Below are 16,870 nucleotides of genomic sequence, written 5' to 3'. Positions count from 1 at the left end.
ATAGCATATTAAAAACCAGAGACATTGCTTTGCCAACAAAGATCCGTCTAGTCAAAGCTCCAGTTTTTTCAGTAGTCATGTATGGATGTGAGCGTTGTACTATAAAGAAAGCTGAGCGCTGAAGAATTGATGCTTTTGAACTGTGGTGTTGGAGAAGACTCTTGAGAGTCCCTTGGACAACAAGAAGAGGAAACCAGTCAGTCCTAAAGGAAATCAGTCCTGAATATTCATTGGAAGGACTGATGCTGAAGCTGAAGCTCCAATACTTTGGCCACCCTATGCAAAGAACTGACTCACTGGAAAAGACTCCGATGCTGGCAAAGATTGAAGTCAGGAGAAGGGGACGACAGAGGACAAGATGGTTGGATGGCATCACCACCTTGATGGACATGAGTTTGAGCAAGTTCCAGGAGCTGGTGATGGACAGGGAAGCCTGGTGTGCTGCAGTCCATGGGGTTGCAAAGAGTTGGACATGACTCAGTGACTGCACTGAACTCTTACATGGTTGTGCTGGAATAGTCTGTAGGAAAACAGGACAAAGAACAAAACAAGGTTGATTTTCTTGACTTGAATCCTTTTGAGTAGCCTACTTTTGCTCATTTGAAAACATTAATTTTAATGTTGTATTGATTTTATTTTAGTTATACAAGCAATGCCCTGAATTCATTTCATTCCCCTATAAGAGAAATTAGAACATTACAGTTGAAGAATAAGTCTGCCCAGACAGCTACAATTGTGTTTCTCTCTTTTCCTGCTCTCTCTGCCTACTCCCCACTCATGCAGGCCCTCAAAAACTCAAGACTGAAGACTGTTAAGCCTTTCATGTGTATTCTTTCACTTAGGAAAAAAAGCTTTTCACAGGCACATGTGGGTTTCCTTTTAAAATATATGATTTTCATTTTTTTTTTATATTTAAAATGTAGATGGAGAGGGGAAAAAACTCTTCTATGGTGAAAAAAATATCCTGGGAAGTGTCCAAATAGCAATTTCATATTTTGGCTTTATTCACTTTTTATTTAAAATTCTTTAGTGAAGTATACTTGATTTACAGTGTTGTGCCAGTCTCTACTGTCCAGAAAAGTGACTCCGTTGTACACATATATACATTCTTTTTTTTAATTAAAGTTTTTGTATTGAATTCAGTTCAGTTCAGTTACTCAGTCATGTCCAACTCTGCGACTCCATGGACTGCAGCATACCAGGCCTCCCTGTCCATCACCGACTTCCGGAGTTTACTCAAATTTATGTCCATTGAGTTGGTGATACCGTCCATCTATCTCTTCCTCTCACTTTCAGTCTATCCAAGCATCACTGTCTTTTCAAATGAGTCAGATTTTTTTTCCATCAGGTGGTTAAATTATTGGAGTTTCAGCTTCAGCATCAGTTCTTCCATTGAATATTCAGGACTGACTTCCTTTAGAATGTTCTGGTTGGATCTCCTTGTAGTCCAAGGGACACTCAAGAGTCTTCTCCAACACCACAGTTCAAAAGCATCAATTCTTCACTGTTCAGCTTTCTTTATAGTCCAATTCTCACATCCATACATGACCACTGGTAAAACCATAGCTTTGACTATACGGACCTTTGTTTGGCAAAGCAATGTCTCTGGTTTTTAATATGCTGTCTAGGTTGGTCCTAGCTTTTCTTCCAAGGAGCAAGTGTCTTTTAATTTCATTGCTGCAATAACCATCTGCAGTGATTTTGGAGCCCAAAAAATAAAGTCTGTCACTGTTTCCACTGTTTCCCCATCTATATGCCATGAAGTGATGGGACCAGATGCTATGATCTTCATTTTCTGAATGTTGAGTTTTAAGCCAACTTTTTTACTCTCCTCCTTCACTTTCATCAAGAGGCTCTCTTTGCTTTCTACAATTAGTGTGTTGTCATCTGCATATCTGAAGTTATTGATATTTCTCCCTGCAATCTTGATTCCAGCTTGTGCTTCATCCAATCCAGCATTTCTCATGATGTACTGTGCATATATGTTAAATAAGCAATATATGTGACAATATGCAGCCATGACATACTCCTTTCTCAATTTGGAACCAGTCTGTTGTTCCATGTCCAGTTCTAACTGTTGCTTCTTGACCTGCATACAGATTTCTCAGGAGGTAAGTTAGGTGGTGTTTCAGAATATTCCACAGTTTGTTGTGATCCACACAGTCAAAGGCATTGGCGTAGTCAATAAAGCAGAAGTAGATGTTTTTCTGAAACTCTCCTGCTTTTTTGATGATCCAACAGATGTTGGCAATTTGACCTCTGGTTTCTCTGCCTTTTCTAAATCTAGCTTGAAGATCTGGAAGTTCACGGTTCACATACTGTTTAAGCCTGACTTGTAGAATTTTGAGCATTACTTTATTATTGTGTGAGATGAGTGCAATTGTGTGGTAGTTTGAGTATTCTTTGGCATTGCCTTTCTTTGGGATTGGAATGAAAATGACCTTTTTCCAGTCCTGTGGCCACTGGTGAGTTTTCCAAATTTGCTGGCATATTGAGTGCAGCACTCTCACAGCATCATCTTTTAGGACTGGGAATAGCTCAACTGGAATTCTATCACCTCCACTAGCTTTGCTCATAGTGATGCTTCCTAAGGCTCACTTGACTTTGCATTCCAGGATGTTTGGCTCTAGGTGAGTGTTCACACCATCGTGATTATCTGGATCATGAAGATCTTTTTTGTATAGTTCTCCTGTGTATTCTTGCCACCTCTTCTTAATATTTTCTGCTTTTGTTAGATCCATACCATTTTTGTCCTTTATTGTGCCCATCTTTGCATGAAAAGTTCCCTTGGTATCTCTAATTTTCTTTAAGGGATCTCTAGTCTTTGCCATTCTACTGTTTTCCTCTATTTCTTTGCATTGATCCCCGAGGAAGGTTTTTTTTATCTCTCCTTGCTATTCTTTGGAACTCTGCATTCAAATGGGTATATGTTTCCTTTTCTTATCTTTCGCTTCTTTTCTATTCATAGATTTTTGTAAGGCCTTCTCAGACAACCATTTTGCCTTTTTGCATTACTTTTTCTTGGGGATGATCTTGATCACTGCCTCCTGTACAGTGTCTGGAACCTCTGTCCATGGTTCTTCAGGCACTCTGTCTATCAGATCTAATCCCTTGAATCTATTTGTCACTTCCACTGTATAATCGTAAGGGATTTGATTCAGGTCATACCTGAATGGTCTAGTGGTTTTCCCTACTTTCTTCAATTAAGTCTGAATTTGGCCATAAGGATTAGCTTTCTTTACAAAAGTAGCTGAATTTTTGAGAGATTGCTCCCTTTTTAGAGAAATACTCCAGAATATTAATGGCTCATGCTTTGTAGGTAATAGGAGAATGTTTCTAGGTGGAACATGGCTCTGTGCCTGTTTCAGTAATTTTTACTTGATTTCTGTAGAGAAGGTCCAGTGTGAGGTATCGACTGAGCTCTCTTCTGAGAACCAGAAGACTGGATACAAGTGTCTTATCTATCTCTGCTCTATGTGTGACCTTCCTCTGCATTACTTCTATGAGATCTACAAAGACTTACTGAACTCTAAAAGTTTGAGACTCTGTGGTGCTTGCAAGGAGAATAGAGTAACTTGGCTGAAGGAAAAGTTGTGGGTCCATAGAACAAAGGATGCGTCACCCTATTGAATCATAGAATCTGCAGTCAACTTGCCTGGATTTGAATCTTTCTTGTTTGTTCTTGGGTGTGTATGACCCTGTATTATTAAAAAGCTCAGTTGTCTTTCCTGATTGCTTTATTTATGAACTTAAATCTCTTAGGAACCTATTTGTATTTCTCACCTAAACCATCTTTTGTACCAGAAGTGAAACAACAGCTGTTTTTTTTTTTTTTTTTGCTGTTGTTGAGTCATTATTTTAAATGCTGTGCCAGCTATTTCTATTACTACAGGGGGAAAAAAAAAAGTTGTGTACAATAAAATAAGAGAATATGCTGATTGAGAGAGGGATACCAGGGCAAATTTCTCTGAGGAATTAACATGGAATCCGTTTTTAGGGATGGGCTGGCTGGGGCAAAACTTCCTAAGAAGAGGACAGGATGCATGTAAAAGCTTTGAGATAGGAAGAGCTCTGCATAGTTGAAGACCTAGATGAAAGCTACGTGTAGCACTGTGGTGATACTGCGGAACGACTTGTACAGAGTAAAGCTGTAGAGGGTGTATCGGACCCTGTGATAGCAGGAACCACATCTAGTATTGCTCACTCTTGTGTCTCCAGACTCCATTCTACTAAATAAATGAATGAATGAACAAATCCATGTACGAGGTGACCAAAGACAGAAGGAGCTGCCAGCAAGTTAAAAAGAAAACCATGAGAGCCTGGTGTCACAGAAGAATAAAGCAGAACCCTTTAAAAGATGGAAGGGATGTTCAATTACTGCTGAGAAGTGGAGTAAAGTGAGGATGAAAATTCCCCAACGGTTTTAGTGGCATTGTGATCACTAGGACACATAGTCAGAACAATTCCGTTGGGCAGTAGAGTTGGCAGCCAGACTGGAGTAGGTAGGTGGTTAGGAACAGTAGTGACGAACATAAATACAAGATATAAATACAACTCTTTTTCAGAAGTTGCGGGAATCTTTTAATATTGAAAATATGAGATTCAAGAGGCTTTGAATATTTAAGGGTATAATTCAGTGAAAAAAGAACACAGATGTAAGACGGAGATGACATATTAGGGGATTTGGTATGCTGAAGAATTACTGAAAATGATACATTTTATGTTTTTATTCTTATTTTTTTCACACTTGGTTATCTCCTTTTCAGCTTTCCCTTTCTATACTGAAAATACCTAATCTTTTTGCTTTGCTCTTCATCTTTTCTAGATACTGTTAATCCTGAACATTATTATTAAAAAGCATCACATGAATGGAAGCACCATAAGTTTATGAATGAGTAGAATCACATTTTTCTACTGTCATATGATAATATACAGTATTTTAGTAGAATTTTGCCAGCAAAGTTTGAGTCTCATCCTGAAATTGCAGTAAAAGCCAGAAGAAAGGAAACAAAGCAAAGTGTCCTTGTCAATAAATGACATCTTCTTCCCTTTAAAAGAACCTAGGCTGAGAGAATCCTTTCCCCCAGATTTCGGTTCATGTCAGTTCAGTGTTTTAACAATTGAAACATGTGGTATTTGACTACTTGTAGTGCATTAACATTGGATATCTTTTGATGTGGGTTGAAATTTCATCATTGCATTTTATTGTTCTCCTCAATTGGGCATCTTATGTGAGTTGTCATGTACATTTGAAAATTAATCATACTCTATACAATGCCGAGAATAGTAATCCTAAATAAATAAACTTATATTTAAAAAAATAATAAAACCTTTAGCTTCTTATTTCTCCATTTGGAGTTTGTCTCTTCCTACTAAAAAAAAAAATTCATAAAGGTTGTACTGATTACCATTTTGGTTAATTTCTTTTAAAATGAATTATAGCACATAATACTTTTCCTTCACAGTATCATAGGTCATGTTTCTCAGGAGATGGAAATTTATCTGTAGGAGGTTGATGAGGAAATGCCTTTGGAAACAGCTATGAGGGAATCTGAGGACAAAGGGCAGGCAGAAGGAGAAGCAGAACTGTGCCGTGGTCGTAAGAACGGGCTCAGCCAATTGTAGCTAAGGCTCTGAAGTTAGTATGGCCCTTCAGAAATATTAGATTTGAGGCAAGAGTCTTTGTACCTCCGTACTGGCTAGACTTTGAGTAGGTGATGACTCCAGGAGGGAGGGTAGCTTTGGCTAAGACAACTTCCTTGGGCTGAGGAGGAGTCCTAGATGGGACTCAGCTGTAAGCTGTCCACAGGCATCAATCCTGGCATCTGGGGGTATTAGACCTCTGTTCCGAAGACAGAATGAGGGCAGCATACAAAGTTAAATTGACAACATTTAGTGAGGGGAATAGAGGGAAAATGCAATAAATGCAAAATGAGTTTAAGGAAACAGGAAATAGAAATAATAGGCTCTCAAAATAAGTGTCCATTTTCTATTGTTAAAGTATGTTAGTGTGTTAGTCACTCAGTCGTGTCCAACTCTTTGTGACCCCATGGACTATAATGTCTCAACTGAGATTATTCCCTTTTATTAGAATAATCATAAAGAACACACCTTTAGTACTACAGGTTTTTTATTCTGTAAATTTCTAGATTTATTATTGCTATTATCATTGCCATTTATCTCTGATGGAATATATGTACTTTCTTTCTAATATGTATACAGCAACCCAGAATCACAGGTAGCTTGCCTGTCTTTACGGGACTCGTTTTTGTGGTAATATTTTGAGACTCTTATCTACCTTTTGGCTTCATTCAGAGTCATAGAACTTGAATCCCAGGCTGTCTTATTCTAAATTACCTTCGAAAGGGTGACTAAAATGATTTTAAGTTTCTTATTTGTTACTATCTTATTTGAGGTAGAATTCATAGTTTGAGCATTTCAAGAAAATAACACATCATTACATTTATGTATCATTTCAACCTAATTATTTGTTCTAAGTTGGTATCTGGAAAATATATGGAACTTTTTTAGGTGTAATTGCCTCTAAAAACAGTATATTTCAATGGAATCTCTTAGTTACAACATATAGAATTAGTGTATTATTTAATAGTCAATGTTATTATTAATGTGCTTTTACTAATGGGGTAAATGCTGTTTTGAATTGCATTTATGAACTTGGCCGTAGGACAAACAAGTACAAAAATCCATTTCTATTTTCACATATTAAACACCATTTAGTACTGATGTCAATGAAAATGGTTTTTTCTCTTTATACTGTTTAATATCATTTAACTTTATAATAACATTTATTAAACATAAAACTCATTAATTAATTTTTTATTATTTAATATTTATTTTGAATTGAATCTGATTTTTTTCTGAGGGCTTCATAATTGACTGCCGTTATTACTCCCTATAGTCAGTAGAGGTAAAAAGCTTTATCATGCTTGAATTTATATACATTCTTAATTATGATGTATATTTTTAGCAGAAATCACCTTTAGCCAGCATTTCACAGTGAGTGTGTATTATTTATGAATTAATTTATTGATTTCTTAAAATCTAACTTGTACCATAGAAATTTGAGTTAATATTAAAAAACACTTTATCTCACAAAATTAGAATAAAGAAGAAATATATAGGTATAAGCAAAGGAAAGTTTTAAAAAGTTATCACTGAAAACCAGGGGAAAGAATATTAATATGTAGACCATACGGTCTTCAGTTCCCGAAGCTGAATTTCCAAACTGGCTCTGAGTTTTCCGGCTACAATAGAAAGCGATAAAGGCTCAGTTATGTACCATTCATTGTTAGAGAAATTGATAGAGTCATTTTCAATTTACAGATGACAAAAGTGAGACACAGATGTTTATGTAACCTGCCCAGTATCACCAAACCAGCTTGAATGGGGATATCAGCACAGTTAAGCTGACTTGTGTTGAAGCTCTATCCTTCTCTATGACATAGTTTTCAACATATGCCCCATAAAATCCCTGCAGAAAACACAGTACCAGAATCCAGAGATTGTTGTTACTGAGTTCCTGTTCTGAAAAAGGATCTCAGTGCATTTAAGGATAATTGTGTGTCTTTGCTGGTACATTTTGCTTAATAAAGTAAGAACATGTCTAATGTACAATCTAGAAAGTTAAATGAGGGTGAACACAAGATCCGTGCCACATTTTGTTTTCACTGATATCTAAATCAGGAGGGTGAATATGGCTGATATGTAACCATTTTTGACCTCCAGACTGATAGTTCCATGTGGTTCAGCCTAGTATTGAAAGTGGTATTTTAAAAATATAATAATAAAGGAATGTCCCATTTGTTCACAAGGTCATGTAGAGATTCCCTGTAATAGGTCCTCTCATTCTACTTCTCATGTCTATATAAGTCTTCTTAAAAACATTTGGTGTCATAGGCTACAGAAAGCAGCTTTCCATGATAAATCACTTTTTCCAAAGAGACTTAGCTTCCTTATCACTATTGCAGAGTTACTGAGATAAGAAAATGCATATAGTTGGTGTTTTTATATATACTTAAAAGTGATATGTAAATGTGAGCTTTCTCACTGTATGTTTAAATATACTAAATCAGGTTGACTTCAAATTTACCACGCTGTCCTCTTTGCAAGCTAAATGACTCAAGCTACACTACATGGCTCATTATAGCTCCTTATTTCTGCCAGTTCTTCCATACCTAGACTTAAACAAAATAATGTAAATTGTACCACTACCATTGATTTTCTCTTTTATTCCCCCCTCCCTTTAATTTATGTTCTCTTGCTCCATTTAAAAAATCTTTATAAGACATCTTATATTTTTTTCTGGCACATGACTCATTATAAATAAACACATTTACTAAGAGGATGTTCCACTTCAAACTCTTCAGTTCCATGGGCCACTGTGAATATGCAACCATGACCTAATTCAATAACATATGATTTTCCCTTAGCATTGACATTTAAAATATTGCATTTTAAAAGTTAACCACTGAGTAGAAAATTCTGATGTGTATTATGAGGGCCTTGTCTTGCCAAATCTGTACCCATAAGTAACTAATGTGGACAAATGGACATACATGAAACAGTTAGGAATCGGTGTTTATAAGTCATTAGTGCACTTTGAAATATAAGCCTTGACGAGGACTCACTGTGCAGTTCAGATGGTCACGTTGGTGCAATAGATGTTGAGCATAACATTTATTTATTTTTTTAATGAGGCAATGAATGGATTGTTATGTAATGATAAGCTTTACTCCCTGTTGAAAGAATTTCATGTGTTCAAAAAGAAGTGATAGCATTTTGGGACAAGCATTCCCCCATGCAAAGCAGCAGATTAAGCTAAATCTAAAGAGCAATCTGATATAATTTATTCCTGGCAGGAGAAGAGACTGGATAACAATCAGGTCCACAATTCCAGATCTAGTCTTTCTGTTCTGAGGGAGAAGATCAGCTGTGGTATGAGCTGTGAAGAAAATATAGTGTACTCCCAGGGACTTTCTGTGCCTGGGTAAGAGAGGTCTTGTCCTCTTGTCATCAGTGTAAGCCTGGCAAGCTGTTCCCTTTTCACACACCAGGTCCCACCCAGACCCGCCTTTCCCAGTGGGAACACAGATCAGGCTACCTCAATCCCTTGTTATTCCTAAATCCATGCATACAAGTACTTTCACATCTATATATCTCCCAAAAGCTCAGTTGGTAAAGAATCCACCTGCAATGCAGGAGACCCCAGTTCAATTCCTGGGTCAGGAAGATCTACTGGAAAAGGGATATAGGCTACCTTCTCCAGTATTCTTGGGCTTCCCCTGTGACTCAGCTGGTAAAGCATCTGCCTGCAATGCAGGAAACTTGGGTTTGATCCCTGGGTTGGGAAGATTCCCCTGGAGAAGGGAAAGGCTACCCACTCCAGTATTCTGGCCTGGAGAATTCCATGGACTGTATAGTTTGTGGGGTTGCATAGAGTCAGACACAACTGAGCGACTTTCACTGACTCATTTAATTATAATCATGTAACACTTACTTCCCTTTTTGACTTTCTGAATACATTTTTTCTGTACCTTATGTATTTGCTACTCAGGCAACAAATCCAGGAAATAACATGAATTACTGTAGCCCTCCTTCACTTACTCATCTTACAGTGCATTCACTGAGCTCCACTGAGCTCCACTCCACTCCCTGGGCTGGGCCCATCTTTGGGAATAGAGCCACTGCATCCTCTATCACCTCTGCTGTGTTTCAGGGACTGGTAATCAGAAAATATTAAAGCCTGTAAATGCATCAACTGGTTAAATCACATTCTTACAAATTTGGAATGCTCTGATTTTAGAAACCTCAAAATAAAGTAATAGATGAAATAATATATAGTAGCTATTTTCCAAAAGTTTATAGACTATATATCTTAAGTTTCCAATGATATCATTATAGCAGAAGCATCCTAACTATTCTAGATAAGCCTTTGAAGAGAATCAGTAATGTGTGATCTGTAGACAGTATCAGAATAATTTTCTCATACCCAGCCACTACTCAGATAGCATTCTTCTCTAGATTATGTCACTGTGTAGGTGGACTTTAGAGCCCAAGGGTCATGGGAAGTAAAGCTTGGTGACATCGTAATCCTCAAAGTGCAAATAGTAAGGGAATCAAAACCCCCTGGTAGTATGAAGTGAAGACAGTGTCACAGAGGGAGTCACTGGTTGAAGTAGATTTACCTACTGCTAAAGCATTGACTTTCCTGATCAATTTATTTGTGTTTCCTGTAACTATATAGGTTTTCACCCTGATCAATGATATGTCCCTAAAGTCTATTCAGGTTAGTGTCTAAGTGGCAGATACAGTAAATCAGTTCCCTTGCCCAAAGCTCCTAATTTCAGGGCAGTGAATCAAACCTCTTGGATCTGGCAGCCATAGCTTGTTCTCGGTTGGATCTTGGGTCTTGGCCTTTGTTCAAAATTCCATGCCGGACTTTGTGATTTAAACAAGGTCAGAGTACCAGAAGTTCAAATTAACATTGAGACATAGCTATTGATGTACTTCTAAATCTCCATGCCAATGTGACTGCTTCTCAATGAGTGTTGGAGGGCAAAGTGAACAGCAGTGAAGAATTGCTGTCTTTAGGACAAATAGAAGCTGGTGATAGTTAAAGGACATTGCTAGAAAGAGAGAGTAAACCACAGTGGAGCCAGGGCATTAGTGTGGTTAGGAACGGGAGCTCAGTAGTCAAAGTGTAGTATGCTGCATACTAGCTCTGTGCCTTAGGTAAGCTGGATAGCTTTTCTGAGTTTGCATTTCATTATTATCTTTAAACAGAAACAATGCCAACCTAAAGGGTTTGAAGTTCATAAAGCCCAATACTTAGTAAGCAGTCAATCAATTCTAGTAATGAATACCAATTTGAAAAGAGTGACGTGTGTTTTAGTAAGAAAATCATAGTTGCCACTTATTATATTTAGTCAATAAGCATTATAACCAGCAGAAAAAACTATATAGAGATAAATGTATATGTATATATTTAGACCTATCTATCTATCTGTCTGTCTATAGTTTAATCTGTTACAAAAAATGTATATAAGGCGAAGCTCCTAGGAGTCTTGCATTAAACTGCTATGGAAGTTTTTCTTTGCAATTCATGGACTACTTCCAGCTGTGTTTCAATAAAGCAGGGATCAGCAAACCTGTTTTATAAAAGGATCAGCAAACCTGTTTTATAAAGGGCCAGATAACTGTTTCAGGCTTTGTAGGCTGAGAGATAAAATCAAGGACATAATGTAAATAGTTATATAACGAACACTTTTCCATAAATTTTGATTCATGAAATTCAAAATATAATAATGAGTACAAATATTTGTAACACAAGTCTAATTGAATTATTAGACTTTGAGGGGGAATAATATTTTCCTTAATAGTGGTTCAAAGTTATTGTTCCCTGTCATCAAATTGACTGCTGATATTCATCTGTAAAATCCGTTCTTAGCTTATGTGCTGTGTAGAGACAGGTGGCAGACTGGATTTGGCTCATGGGCTGTACTTCGCTGACCTTGGTCTTAAAGGATTAAGGAAGCAAAGAGCCTTGAGAGACTCTGATCAAATTAACATGCTAGCAAATAACAGTTTGAGTAGCCTCTGGCTAATTTTGAGTCATGAAGTGAGAAATACAGCTAAAACAGTGTCTGAACAACTTTAGATGTAGAATGCAAATGGAAACAAAGCTTGGGACTATGTCATGGGTCCCTGATCTCTGGAAGAACGTTCTGGAATCTGAAATTGAGTTTCCTTTCTCCCTTTTCATTTGCCTGAACTTTCTGCTAAGAGGGCAGACGGGGTCGACAGATACCTTCTTATTTGCAGGTTTCTAGACGCTGGGGCCATTTTAGCAGAAGAGAGAAAAGGCACATTAACTGAGGTGCTAAGGGATTCTCATTTCACTTCCTCTCTTCAGTGATCATACATGCTTAGTTGTCTCAGCCGTGTCCAACTCTTTGCAACTCTAAGCACTGTAGCCCTCCAGGCTCCTCTGTAGATGTAGTAGTAGTAGCAGTAGTTCAGTCGCTCAATCATGTCTTTGCGACCCCATGAATTGCAGCACGCCAGGCCTCCCTGTCCATCACCAAAGATGTAAGGAGCTTGGAAATGGAAACAGACAAGAATGGAAATTACCTTTCCCCTCTCTATATGCCCAATCAGAAACAGCATGAAGAAGTGAAAGAAAATCAGCAGATAGTCCACAGACCCTTTTGTAAATAATAAAAAAAAATGCGGATTAGGTTAGTATTATTTTAAAGACAAGTCAGATAGGAAAAACGTGCAGAAACCATGATAGTGATGGGGTGGCCAGCCCCTCTTGCCTGGCAAGGCTGAGCTTCTTGTACACCTGGGGCTGCTAGACTGCTGCTGCTGCTGTTGGCATAATGGAGAGATGAGATCAGAACAGGGAATCTAAATGTGACACTAATAGAAACAAAAATATGTTGAGCTTTTGGCACCGTCAGCACTGTGGAGAACCAAAAAGATGAGAAGAGAGAGCCCTGGTTGAGGAGACCCACTGATACAGTTGCTGTTGACCTACAATGGCCTTTAGGGCTTCCTAGGTGGCTCAGTGGTAAAGAATCCCCCTGCCAAGGCAGGAGACACAGGTTCGATCCCTGGATTGGGAAGATCCCCTGCAGATGGAAATGGCAGCCCACTCCAGTATTCTTGCCTGGGAAACCCTATGGACAGAAGGAGCCTGGTAGGCTACAGTCCATGGGGTCACAAAGAGTCAGACACCCCTGAGGGACTGAGCATGCATGTGCACAAAATGCCCTTCAGTTGAGTGCAGCTGAGTGGTGGCAATTGCTGTACCCCGCAGTATTTTACAGGAATCATGACAGTCATTTTCTGTGGCAACTTTGCCATATTCTGAGGGGAGGGTAGAGGAAAGAGCAGTGAGTGGCAGGGAGCCCATGAAAAGAAGATAATGGGAAAACTGGTACCTCAGGGAAAGTACAAAGAGTCCCTCAATCCGACGGAAATTCGGGCTCTCTGAAGGCATCTGAGTTTCCAGCTGAGATTTTGGAATCCAGTACAGAACAGAGAGGACAAGGGCCTCAGTTTTATTTTCGCCTTATTTTTTTTTTTTAAATACCTGCCTCTAAGATAAAAATCTAATTTTCTTCTCTGTAGAACAGCAATCACAGTAAATAACCTTTGGAATATATAACACACCCTGCAACATTTATCCATTTCAATTAAGTGCAAAAATCCCTGCTGGGAGTTCACTGTCACCAAGTGCATCAGCTTTCATGGTTTGAGAGCTGCTTGCTTGCAAATCAGGGTGATGAGCAGTGAAATAGGACAGAGAAAAATCCTCAAACATTCTCTGGGAAATGACGGGGGAGAAAAGGATAAACTTTAAGAGTGAAAAAGAGTCTCGGTTCAAGAACAGGATATTTTTTAACCCCTTTGTATTGGTTTACACTAAAATAGAATAATTGTCAAAGGATCTAGTTACCATGGTGATACATCTTTTAAGAGTATATAAGTAGATAAAGTCACTTAGCTATAATACCAGAAAATATTGAACACAATGCTACAGGTTTCCTTTCTTTTTAATATTAGCCTTTTTAAATTAAATAAAACTAATACAAAATTGAGTTTTGTATGCTGGAATAAAAAGAGAAAAAAGGAATATATTATTATACAATATTTCATTTTTAGGAAGCTTACATTTCTTAAAATAGTACATATTATATATATATATATATTTTTTTTTTTCTGGTATATATCAAGCTAACATAAATTGACCATTTGGGAACCAAGTACATTCAATTCACAACAGAGAATTTTATCCCTATAAATATGCTACTCACATTTTTTTTTAACTTAAATGCTGCATATAAAGCAGTTAGCACAAAACCTGCCCCTAAGTAAGCCCTCACTACTTACGAATAATGATGAATCTCTTTGCTACCTTTCCACCTTTCCTTTTTCCAACGTCTAATCTCTTTTTGTCCTTCTCTCATCATGTCTCCCTGAACTTTCTGTTTGTAGTTCCCTCGATTGTCTTAGTTCCCTTCTCTTTTGCTCCCTTGTTTTCCTTTTCCTTCCATTTTTCTTAACTTGTTTTTAAAAATTCACCCATTTTTAATTGGAGGATTAAAAAAAAAAGATAAAGTAGAAGGGAAATAGCGTAACACTAGTGCTTGGGTAAGCCCACAACAGGAAACAGTGTACTTTAGCAAGGTCGTGTAACATTTGATTTTAGACGAGGTGAGGTGCAGGGAATCGGGGGAAGTAAGCATAATAAAGGGGTGGCAGGGAAGTAAGCATAATAAAGGGGTGGTAGGGTGGAATTTGATAGGAGGAAAAAGAAACAGCCTTAAGTGAAAGAGAGATTTGAATAATGAGGATTAGTTTCCCTGGCAGCATCAAGACAGACGTTTCTGTTTTCCTATGTATGCCAAGGAGCTTCATGCAATCTTTACTACCAAAATAGTAGATGACTTTAGCAGACGTTCTGCAGGAGGCTTTAGTAGAGCACATTGCAATCTTAGAATTTTACCTCCATCATTGCATACAGTGCATAGCTTAGTGAAGCAGAAGATAGAAATAGAAATACAGTTGGTGAAGAATAATTGAAGTATAAAAGAAATACACTGACAGTCTCTTTTTCTTCCAGATCAAACATTCTCTTTGCTTAGCTCCATTTTTCTATGTTTTCCAATTACACTGGCTGGAATAATAAAGAGGTATGAAAACCCAGAGTTTACTTTTTTGTTTTTTTGGGTTTTTTTCCTGTTTAAAGGAAATAAAACTATCAAGTAAGAACCATTCTTGAACCTAAGAATCTTCTTTCTGTCTTTGGTGATGGTAGTTTGATGGCGACCTATAGGTTGATATGTTTGATTGTAGTTTAACCATGGGGAATCATTGTTTGGTGGGAGCAGTTCAGATCTTTAAGAGAACATTGCTCCTTGGTTTCTTCTCTGTGATGCCCTACTGACCTTGGTGTTATTATGACCAGAATAAGCAGGTGAGGTAGCGGTCTAAGAGAGCTGGTAGAGGTCTAGAAGAATATGCCTGGTGTCCACCCTTCCATCCATAGCACGTCATTCCTAAATACAGTAAAGAGGTCAGTGGACATAGGCACTCTCTAACAGGTCATTCTCATAAAAGCTTCATTTTTGGGTGAAGTACTTTGGATCTTTTGATTTCTGCCTTATTTGTATTTTCAATTATTTAGGCAGTTTGTCTTGCAACATGCTGTCACTATCTAAATGGTGCTTCAGAACCCTCTAAATTGGCATACATTTTGTATAGAAGAACCCAAGAGAAAACAGAAGAAAAAGGAGTAGTATCTCCTACTCATAATGCTAACTTATATTTAATTTGTGCATACATCTTTAAATATGTAAATATCCTACAAAGCATCATTAATTTATTGATGTGACTCTGCTAAGCCATTATATGGTGAGTTGACAAGACAGTGATAAAAGAGTTGTTAACTGACATCTAATGAATTGAAAACATCCACGGTCACCTTATTACAGTGAGTTAATTTAAAGGGTACTTATTAAAAAAAAAAAAAAAACAAAACTCCATTAGAAATTTCCTTTTTTAATATGCTAGGGTTTTCTTTTCTGGTATTCTGAAAAAGAAAGTGTGGATTGAGTTTTGTATTATCAGAGAACATGAGAATGAAATTTAAATGATGATTATATAATATGATGTCAAAGTCAATGAGATCCTATTGATCAGGACCCAGAGACACCATCTTACCAAATCCCCTCACTCTGGACTAACCTCCACATCAGTCTCACTATGATTATCCAGCCATGCCATTATTGGTTAGGATAATACACTGTAGTTTGGAAATATTTTCCTTATTTCTTTCTTATACATAAGTTCTTCAGCAAAACTGTCTAGAGTTCCTTTGGAACACTTTTCTGCCTTCTTTATAACAGTCAATTAGAAAGTTATTTGTTAGGTTTCATATGACATCACCTAATCAGAATGGTTGACATTTCTAGTTTTTTATTTTGACAGTTTTTATACCTTCATCGTCCAAGTCATACCTCAGGATAGAATGCTTGAAACCTTATAATGTATAATATTACATTCAGGGAAATTAGAAGTAATTTTAATTATTCAATTTTCTCCTATAAGAATATTATTTTTATAAGGAAATGTGCATAGGCTTTTAGAAGAAATTTTATGTAAGAATTCACCTTCAGTGTTGTAGAATTATTTGGAAAGAAATCCACATACTAGAATAATGACAAAAAAGCAAAACCTCACTCCAAAGGGCATTCTCCAGAAAGAAAAGTCATTATTAACATTTGGCAGATGTCATTCTAGTAACTTTTCTGTGTAAACTAGAATGAGTGGGTTGAGATTGTGTCTACCTTCTGTTTTCAGTGTTCCCAGGTCGTTCTGACTTACAGCAGGGTCCCTTAAGTCACAGGAAGGTTGTTACTCTCCCTGCGCTTTCTTTTCCTTTTCATCTCTGGTTGTCGTCCTCAGGGATCTGCTGCAAATGGAATGAAGAAGCTTAACTAGAAAGCACCTCTTCTCCTCTCCTGCCCTTATGGAGTAATCTTCTGGATTTCTGGGCAGAAATCTTTACATTTATTCATCAGATTCAGTAGTTCCTAAAAACCTAAACATATGTATCTCTTAAGGTTTTTTCTTTGTTTGTTTTAATTTCAGTTTAACTCAACAAATATTTATTGAGTGCCTATTATGTGCTAGGCTGTCAGGGTTTGGGTATGTATAAGTAAATGGAGACAATGTTGGAACCGAATTTTTAAAGGGGAGATGGATAGTAAACAGTAGACATAATAAATTGTTAAGTTATATAGCATTTCCCTGGTAGCTCAGAGGGTAAAGCATCTGCAAT

The 16,870-nt window shown here is 37.4% G+C and overlaps 1 protein-coding gene across 7 annotated transcripts in view; it reads left to right on the top strand.

Annotated features, from left to right (window-relative positions):
• PRR16 (proline rich 16) overlaps positions 1–16,870 on the top strand; it is a 290,513-nt gene that overhangs the window by 32,648 nt on the left and 240,995 nt on the right. The window lies entirely within an intron of this gene.

The sequence above is a fragment of the Bos indicus genome, chromosome 7 (assembly GCF_029378745.1).
Source record: "Bos indicus isolate NIAB-ARS_2022 breed Sahiwal x Tharparkar chromosome 7, NIAB-ARS_B.indTharparkar_mat_pri_1.0, whole genome shotgun sequence".
Classification (NCBI taxonomy): Eukaryota; Metazoa; Chordata; class Mammalia; order Artiodactyla; family Bovidae; genus Bos; species Bos indicus.
Note: the sequence above shows the minus strand (reverse complement) of the source record. Positions and strands in the feature narration are given on the sequence as shown.